General features: G+C 49.8%; 1 protein-coding gene across 6 annotated transcripts in view; it reads left to right on the top strand.

Annotated features, from left to right (window-relative positions):
- Positions 1–6,946: 6,946 nt before the first annotated feature.
- Positions 6,947–9,848, top strand: part of APBB2 (amyloid beta precursor protein binding family B member 2) — a 196,126-nt gene continuing 193,224 nt past the window's right edge. For 4 of the 6 annotated variants that reach the window (XM_075420738.1, XM_075420736.1, XM_075420737.1 and 1 more), the window contains exon 1: positions 7,055–7,140. The gene's annotated coding sequence lies outside the window, so the exon portion shown is untranslated. Of the gene's footprint in view, positions 7,018–7,054; positions 7,141–9,848 lie in introns of those variants that run through there. The other 2 variants (XM_075420730.1, XM_075420735.1) reach the window with 2 other exon arrangements.

Here is a 9,848-nt window from a genome sequence, read left to right as displayed (position 1 = left end):
GACCCCAACCCTTGCTGGAGCTCCCTTTGGGATCCCAGCCCCCTGCTGAGATCTTGGAGACTTCAACCCCCTGTTGAAGACCTCCCCCTTGGGCCCCACTCCACCGGCTTTCACCAAGCAGAGACTTTCCACAAAGGTACCTTTTAGCCCAACTCTACGAGGTTTTCACCACGATTTACAAGCAGGCGTATATTATACCTAAAGAATGCCTTAATTAAATTCCAGGGGACTTACTTGGAATCCTTCGGTCCGGGGATCAGAGGTTCTCCTCGAGAATCCCTCGATGCCGGCTGGAGGTCCCGTGATCCCATGGATCCGTCGGTATTCACAAGCAGGGTCCCACCTGGGTCGCCAGAAACTGTCACCGAAAATCCGGGAATAAAACCTCGTAACACCAATGTAGTGTTAAAAGGCAGGCATTCTTTATTGCAGCGCTGGATGCACAGGGGATAATTCCACCGAGCGTGCATACCCCATACCCTTTCCGTGCAGTTTATATGGATCAAAATATACATATTCATCTGATTACATAAGCCCTTTCTTTCATAGTCAAATCAGTCCATTTTCATACACTCCTCCCACCCGCGCTTGCGCAGTGCCTCCTAGTGGTGGTCATCGGGGGTCCTAAGATGAAGGCTTATCCTCTTCATCACAGTTTCTGCGCAAACTCAGTCCTCTTCTGGCTCTTGTCCCTGCGGCATGGGTCGTCTTGACCAGTTCTAGGCACCTGCTAGTTTTAATTAAAAACTAACTTCTTTGGGGGGAGATGTATGACTTTTTGCTTCAGTTAATTCACATAATAGATAGGTACCACAAATACACCTGCAACCATTTGGTAACGCTATTTCTATTAAAAATCCCCCTTCACCATTATTGTTTAACATTAGTGATTACCTAGGGACTAAACCCTCTGTTCCCAGACCTAATGTCCAGATGGGCAGGGCTGTACAAGGGACATAGCAGCATTGTTCGTGCTTTATGATTAACTAATTCCATCACCTTGGTTACAGACTGGCTGTGCCAGACTGCATGGGAAAGACATTTTCTGCATCTGAGCCAGTCCCAAACTACCTCCTCTTCATCACTCCTAAGGTCTATGGAATATCTTAAAGTTCCATGCCACTACATGTATGTGCCACTATATGTAGGTTTGGTGTGCAGCTCTGGCAGGCTGGTGATTCAAAGTGACTCAGAGCACCACAGCTCTGTCACTTCCCCAGTATGACCATGGTAGATATAAAGCCTCACAGACCTAGATCTGAGCTGCTCTTGCTTCTCCACTCTGCAACAGCGAGTAGAAGCATCAAAAGGATCCTGTACTCATGCTGATGGAATTCAGCATGTGCTTTTTAGCTGCTGAGTCTTGCCTGTACCAATTCCGATGTTAATTACAAATCAACAGTAGCTATTCACTTGTACTCATAAGACAAGGCTTTGATTTCAAAACGTGTAAGAATGGAGACTTAAGCCCACATTAATAACCACTTTCCAGAAGTACATCTGGCAGAGCACAACCCTTAGTTAAGTTTAATTCTGTCACAAAGCATTTTACATGTGGTGACCACCCAGTGTATCACTAATGCAAAGCAGTTGTGTTGTACGTGCTGCTTTTACTGGGGGAAGCAGCAGTGCAGGGGCCCCACTGCTCTGACACTGCTGTGGATGTCACCAGTGGAAGGTTATAAGCCTTGGCTCAACTGCAAGTAATTAACATTAAAATTACAGTGAAACAAGCCCAGTCGGGAAACACGGTCCCTTCCAGGCTTGCCTTTGCCCAGTCTCAGAGCCTAACCCAGTGGTGCTCCTGGGCGTCTTCAGAGGCTGGGCTCAGAGCATCAGCAGTGGTGAGAAAGGCAGGTTTTCTCCCTGTCTGCTCCAGGAATTTTTCCACGCTATTCGAGGAGGGGAGTATTTCCAGCCCCTCACCTTCAGAGAAATGTTTATAGACGGTATTTGTCACTGATGGAGAAACTGTTTTTCTGAAGATCAGTTTAACAAGCACTGTTTTGTTTACCCAAAGCACACGTGGGTATGAAAAACACCATGGTTTGGCCCTTGAGCTTATTGTTTCAGTGGAGGTGTTTAGCTTATGAATGTGCACACTGAAACAAATCCCTGTCTCAGTGGAGAAAAATATTTAGATGGTGAGCGGAACACACTATGGATCAGAAAAACAATGGGACTGTATCACATTCTGCAACTGCAAATACAAACACAAAACATGCCGCTCTTTCCAGTGTATGTTTATACACACAAGGCAAAATTCCCACTGAGTGCATCTGCAGCCTGGGCTTTTCTAGCTGTATTTAGAACTTCAGACACTGGAATTTTGTCCCTCTTGTTTCAGAGACAAAGCACTGGCCTTCTGCTGGTAGTAAGCCCAGCGTTTCCAACTTTATCTTAGCTTTCTACAACTCTTAATTATTGTGGGTTAGCGGATGAGAATGTGTGTATATGCATCTAGAGCATATGAGTGGGCTGGCCATTCTGGCCCGAGAGGTGGGTTTCCTGACTGCGTCACCAGGAGCTGTACTGCTGCACCGCCTCGGCTGCATGTCGGGAAGCAGAACCAGCAGCTCAGCACTTCCAGAGAAAGCTCCAAGACGCGAGAGCACCAGGGCTGAAACACAGCAGCTGCCGGCGGTGGAGAGGTGTTGGCCTAAAACTTCTAAGCTGTGCTTTATTTTGTGCTGTTTGAACAACTGCCTTCTCAAAATATGGAAAAATTGTAGTCTCAAAGGCAAGTGGCGTTCCAAAATCTGCTTCATGTTCCTGTTTCTCAGATGTAGAAAAGTACTGGAGATAACATGTTTCAGTAGCCATCAGAAAGCAGAGCTACACTTCCAATTTTAAGGACTCAAGGCAAGAAAATGTCGCTACAGCTTAGCTTTGCAAGTGTGAGCTATTCTCTTTATTTGACTACCTATAATTACAGGCCTTGCTCTGTCGCAACTTACGAGTATTTTTGTCTGCCAGAGCCACATAAAACAGTAAATGGAGTTTGCTGAAAAGTCAGCTGTGAAAGCACCTACTGCCTTGTAGCAGAGTGCCTAAGCAGCTGCTGCAGGATATAGAAATTGCGGCTTTTTCTTACAAACAGCAGCTTTCCCTCACCTGGCCCTTCCAGGTAGAAGAAAGTCCAAAATGGACTGTTTTCCTGCAGTGGTCACTTGGCATGTTCTCCTCTCTCAAATATTGTGATTGTTTGCAAGCTACCACAGTCACCCTGCTCGCCTCCCCCAGAACTTGCCTGTAATGATAAAAAAAATGGAGCTGCCCTTGTCTCGATGAGTGAGTGGGCTTGGTAAGCACATCACACAATCAGCGAGTTTATGTGCCGGGGGGCCAGGTCAGGAAATCCCAATATACTGCTGTGTAACAGGCAGGGAAGGAGAGCTCAGAGAATTACATCTAGTCAGATGTCTAAGAGATCATTTATAACTTACAACTATTCCTGGATGCAAGGCTTTGCATTCCTGAAGAGCTCGAAATAAACTTCGAAATTATCATTCTGTAGTGCTTGGCATGTCAAGAAATCAGCAAACTGCTGGCCTGCAAATTGCTCTGGATTGAACTTGTACCCATACAGCCTTCGTTAATGTGGTGGTAACGTGCCTGAGATAGATAGTTAATGCAGTAGATGGGAGAGGGCTGTGTAACAGGAGGCCTTGCTTGAGTTCCTGGCTTGATTAAACTACTGGAGTGATCTTATCTAAGACTGATGTCTCGCAGTCTTTGCTTCTCCATAAATAACACAGGGAAGTTCCTTCACGGCAGAATTAGTCTTTCACTATATGCTTGCCCAGGGAGCTGCAATGAGACAGGAACTCAAAATAACAGGAGCAAGACATGCTTTCGTGCGGGTCCTGGGAAGCAACGCGTCCGGGGGACTGACCCCTCTAAGCATGTTTGAGCCTATAATGAAAAAGCATATGCTACAACTTTAATCCTTGAATCTCCTAGCTGCATGTGTAATATGCGTGGTGTTTTTCATTTTTTCTGGAAAAATATTTGATGTAGTATTTTAAGATGGAGACTTGACGTCGCAGCGAGTTGTGTGAATATGTTAAGAGAAACAGTTCCAAATAAAATTACCATTCCACTATAATTGAATTTTCCTGACTAAATTTCTGTCTTACGCTTGGGTTTAGGATCAATACATTCAGACAAAGGTTATTTGGTGGCATAGGTTCCTCTGGAAGTACAGTGGCACCACTAGATGGTAGCGTTGCTTATTTCATAGTCACCTCTCTTCCCTCTGCAGCGGAAAAAACAGTTCCTCGAGATGGGATCATTGCGCACTTCAAGTGCCCCCCTGCATGGACTAACCCTTAAGTAAAAAGCCGGTATATAGAAGAAAGAAGGCGGAGAAACTATGAACTTCTTTTGAGAGAGCATTCGGTGGCAGGGTCTGCAGAGCCATGCCGCTCCGAGGACGGTTGCGCGCAGAGGGTCTCTCGCCGATGGAGACTCCTATGGGCACTCGTGCCTTGTGACAAGGGCGGGTGGACTTTGACCAAAATAAATTTGGAGTCATAGTTCAAACACACAAACAGCAAGACGATGATGAAATAGTTTTGGTATGAGCTGATAATACAGAAAGGCCTCTTTTTTTTTTCCTGTTGTATTTATAAATGGTGTTTCAGGAGCTGTTTTTGTCTTATGTACAGAGGCAGTAAGTACTCCGTATCAATTCCTGAAAGCCACAACTGCAGGAACTATTTCATTGTACTTGGAAAGTTAACACATCGGAGCGCTCTAAACCAAGAGATCTATATTTGATGAGACTGGCTGAGCCCATGCAAGCACTACATCCACCTGGAAATGTTTCTGAGAAGTCTCAGTGTATTGAGCGGCTGCCCATTTAAGATGTATATGAAATTCCTTATTTAGTTTCCCTGACACTTCACTTTTATGACTCTGCTTACTACACTGCAATCCAAAGTGCATTATATAGACTGTGTAACTAAATGTTAATCATAATTTTAACCGCATCGCGAAAACCACAATGCAGTGCTTTTACACTTCTCATCAAAGGAACCTGAATTTATGAGTATCTCGCCTGGCCATTTCTGTCAGGGAAATATATTAATAGGCTATTCACTAAAAATCTTGGGTAACCCGATAGTTGTCTTGCATCTCTCCCATCGATAAAAGTGCAAATTCCAGGGAGAGTTCTGCTCCAGTATGCCGCCAAAGCGTAAAAGCTTTCCCTCCTGCTGGGTGGTGTGCTTTGTTGAAGAGGGAAGCACCCTGATTTGCAAATGCTGGAATGTGCTGAACCACCTTTGGATATCTCAGGAGGTCGTCAGTCCTTCTGCAAGCCTCTCTATTAAAGGTCAGTAGAACTATTTGGAAGCTTTTTTTTGGAGCTTCATCATAGTTCTGGATCTAAAAATATCAATTAAAATGTGAGGCTTAGCTTATAAAAGCGTCACTCATTTTAAACAAATTAGAAGATTAAATCGCATCTAATCTTAAGACAAACGGGAAAATGTGGGTACCACTACAAAAGAGAACAATATATTTAAGAGTAAGTTATTAAGTACTAAAGTACAATTTCCAGTACAATTGCTCTGAATTATTACATCTTTGCCTAATTGTCGCTACTTCTTGTTCATTGCTGTAGTGCTTATAATTGCAAAAATTTTTTTTTCTGTTCTTTAGGCTGGTGGATATCAATAGGATCTTCTAAACCCATAAATATTTCCAATTAAAGATGCTATATTCCTATTCATCTTGATCTCTTTAATTGTGCTCAGTTTATGAGCATTCTGTCTCAGGGAACAAAACACTGAAGAAGGTTCTAGAATGCATAGGAAAAGTCATCGCTTCCAGAGAAATATATTTGCCGTTATAAACGGTGTGATAAATTTTAAGTAGACTTGGGCACTTAGTAGGATTGCTAAATGTGTTTTTGTGTAAGGGAAAATGAGACTGGCCATTTAATTGTTGTAATAGTCTTCTCTGACCTCATGCCTTTGGTCACTGCAGTACGTCGCTGTATTTTACTGCCGATTGTTTTGCATCTGTTGCTCTGCGCACTTCCTAAGATTGTTAGGAGGTGTAGGAGTAAAAGGTCCATTAGCAGGTATGTGCTTTCCACCGAGCTACTGCCCCATGTTAAATGTTTTGCTGTAGCAATGGGCAGTTTTTTTCCCTGTAACCTCAAAGGCCTATCTTGACAGAACGGATGGAATCCCACGTATCTGGAAGGCTTTAACCAGCAGGATCTTCCCATGGGTGCATTCTTTTGAACCTCACTACGAACTGCCTGGGATGTTGCCGCGATTCTCCACCCAGTCATCTCAAGACATGGCTAAGGATACACTCTCAGACTTCAAGTGTCAGGTTTCCAGGACCGGGCCCTTCACTCCTTTCTTTTCTGCGCGTGAGAACACCCCGTTTCTCTCCGTCCACGCTGGCTACGCCACTTCTGAGACCCACCACCGCTCAGCTGGGCTGGGGCCAAGCGCCCTCCCTTAGTCCCCAGCCAGAGGGGCTCGCTGATGCCCATCAGCCACCCGGGTGTTCGACCCTCGCCCGCCGCTGCGCTGCTCCTGGGGTCCACACCCGTCCTTTCAGGTGGGCTTCCCCACCTCCTCGGAGACCCAGCTCTCTGGCAGGAGGGTTCCTGGGATACCGCAGCGGCACTTAGGGAGCGCAGCCGCTGCTGCCTCACCTCCATCGGGGCACTCGCCAACACGAGCCGGACCCTTCTTTCTCACTCCCCCCAGAGAAAAAGCGGCTTTTAATTTTTTGACGCCACGCACAGACCCGCCCGGTCGCGGTGCGGCCACCTGCTCTGGAGGCTCCCGACCGGCTGCCGGCTAACAGCCCCCCCCGCCCGGCGCTGAGGGGCCCAGCCCGGGAGCGGAGCCCGGGGCCGCCCCTCGCGCACACACAACATGGCGCCGCGGCTCCCCGCCCGGCGCCCCGCGGGCCGCGGCTCTGGGCGGTGGCGGGGCGGGGGGAGAGGAGGGGCGGCAGCGGCCGGCGGCCGGAATCGTTTCCTGGGTAAGCGCGGCGGGCTGGGAAGCGTTTCCGGAAGGCTGGCCGCATCCCGCAGCGGGCTGCGGGCGCGTCGGGGGCGGGCGGCGCGGCGCCGAGCCCGGCGGAGCCGAGCCGAGCGGGAGGCAGGTGCGCTCCGCGGCCGGGCGGGAAGGAGGGAAGCGCAGCGTGCCCCGCTCCCGCTGCGCTCCGGCCCGCTCGCTCGCTCGCTCGCTCGCTGCCGGGGGAGCGTTCCGCTGCCCTTGCCCGGGGCGGCTCCGGCGCATCCCGGCCTGGGGCGTGCGGGGCCGGCGCGGCCTGGGGCTGGCGGTGCGGCCGCCGGCCGGCCCCCGCCGCCTCCCCCCGCGGTGCGGGAGCGCTGCGGCGCCGCTGCAGGGAGCCGGCGGGGCCGGCGGGGGGAGCCGCGAGCGGGAGCGGCGGCGGCGGGTCTTGTTCTGCGGGGGGCGGCCGTGGGGTGAGGAAGCGTGAAGAGGGGCCGGAGTGGCCGTAGCAGGAGCTGGCGTGGGCCGGTTGGGGCTTGGGGGGGTCGCTGGAGCGGGCTGTGCGAGTTCAGCTCCGCGATTAAACCGCACCTGCGGGCTGGGAGCGGGGCGTGCGAAAACACGGGGAGCGGGGCGAAATGTGGAACCCCACCGTGACAGCAGCGGGGCTCCTGCTGGCGGTGGCGGGAGTGGGGACGGATTCAGGCAGGTAAACCAGAATGGGAGGTGTCGTGGTTCCCACTTGTTCTTCGTCGCGTTGCCCGGCTAGTTTGCGGTGTTTGATAATTCTTGACTGGGCTCCTGCTTGGTGGGGAGGATACGTGTGGTCCCGTGCTTGAATCACAAAATAACTAAAACCAAGGAGGGAAAAAAAAGCAGCAGAGCTGCGCCGGTGACGGACTGGGAGGCTTGGTGCGCTGTGGGTGCTGCGGGTCACTGTGCGGGAGGAGGGTGCCCGTGGCGGAGCTGTGCCGGGTGACGGTGCCCGCGGCAGGCGACGGCGCTCGCCCGAGAGCTGCCCCAGAGCCGAGGTGCGGGTTGCTGCCCAGCTGCCGCAGGCTTGCTGTGTCCGCTGGCTCGCCGGAGTGTTTCTCTGCTTCGTTCTAGATCTGACGCGTCATCGTCCTGCCGTCTCCTGCTCCTGGTGCTTTCTGAAGGCTTGGATGAGTTGTCTGTCTTGTGTTCAAAACTATTTTCTGCCTGCGTAGTTGCGTGTGGTTAAAAGAAGTGCGCAGATGTGCTAGCACTTAGAGGGGGAGACATCCTCTCACGGTGACCTTGGGACGAAGTCTTGGCCGATTAACTTCCTTGCTTGGAACAGCCATGCTGAGTGTGGGTATTTTTGTTCTTCCTTTGCAGTGACGAGTGTTCGATGGAATACTTTTTGACTTATGTTTTGGGTTTTTTTTTCCACTTAAGGGAAATTGAGGTTTGGAGAGGACTCTTTGGGAGGAAGAGTAGGTTTGTCGTGTGTTGCGAAGATGGCGTGACTTGATTATAACAAGGAGGGAGATTCTTGGCTCTGAAGCAGCACGAGTGAACGTGCTCCTGGAGAAGGAGGCATCGAAGCAGCAGATCACAACAGTGTGAGAATCATTTCCTAGGAGAGGGCATGCATGACTTGGAAACCTGGATTATTTATTTTGTTTTTCCGTTCTACGGCTAAGTCAGGAACAGTGACAAAAATGGTCATTTTTGGTGGGGCATTGGGTGGACTCTGCTGTGCCCTCGGTCAGGAGGGATGGTGATTTCCTTAGGAAATGCCTGAGGACCCTAGAGAGGGCTGCTGCAGGGTTTGAGCTCAAGAGCGTGGTGACTTTGGGAGCTAGTTAGGTAGGAATCCGAGTACTTGAGATTGCCTGCTGTAAGGATTTTTTTAGCAAAGGCTGGGAAAAACTGAAATGGATCCTGGTAGTTGGTAGGTAATCAATTGATGACATCTCTCTCAGATGGCAGATCTGTGCACTTTGGAAGCTCTGACTTAGGATGTGCAGTCACACTTGAACAAATCACCCACACCGAAAACAAACTGTGCCATACGTACATCCCTTGCTAGCGGAAGACGTGGCCTTGCCTTTGTCCCTGTTGGGCGCAAGGAGCTCCACTGCTGGGAACAGCAGAGCAGGAGATGTGATGGGTGCATTAGCTCGTCGCTGGCCAAGCTGCTGCTGCCCTGCTGACGTGGAGAAAGTAAAGGCAAGGGTGAAGCGTGTTAGGGCAGGACGCTGGCAGGAGGGGTGATGGGGTGAGCGCGAGTTCCTGGGCAGTGCCAGGCACCCATCCTCTCGCCCGTGGTGTGGGGGGGACAGGTGCAGAGAGGGTCTGGGGCAAAGAAGTGCCAGTTATTCTGGAGGAGATGAGGAAATCCTAGCTGGGTTAGGCTGGCAAATGAGGCCTGAGGGAGGGGATGTGATTGCAATCTGCAGATGCAGCAGGGATCTAAACACTGGAAGAGAGAGGAGCTATTTAAGCTGAAGAACAATGTTGGCACGAGAACAAACGGATATAAACTGGTATGAATAAACTTAAGCTGGGATTTAGACAGTTTCTTCCCTAAACGGAGTGAGGTTCTAGAAAAACCTTCAAATGGGAGGAGTGGGAGCAAGCCCCCTAACTGGCTCTTGAGGATATATTGAGGAAGTTTATATCATGTGCTCAGCTGTGGCAGTAGGAGATGAGGCTTGGTGACTCAGGAAGAGCTTTTCTGTAGGCCTGAGTTAACTGAATATAGATTTTTCTGTGCTAGTGTTTCTTATTTTTAAAATCTGACATTCAAAACTGTAATAAAAATAAAATGCCTGCTTTACAATTTGTAGCACTACTTAGAAAGGGCTGCAGTGTGCTTAGTGGCTGCTT

This window comes from Opisthocomus hoazin, chromosome 5, assembly GCF_030867145.1.
Source record: "Opisthocomus hoazin isolate bOpiHoa1 chromosome 5, bOpiHoa1.hap1, whole genome shotgun sequence".
Classification (NCBI taxonomy): Eukaryota; Metazoa; Chordata; class Aves; order Opisthocomiformes; family Opisthocomidae; genus Opisthocomus; species Opisthocomus hoazin.
This window is presented reverse-complemented; position numbering and strand designations above follow the sequence as displayed.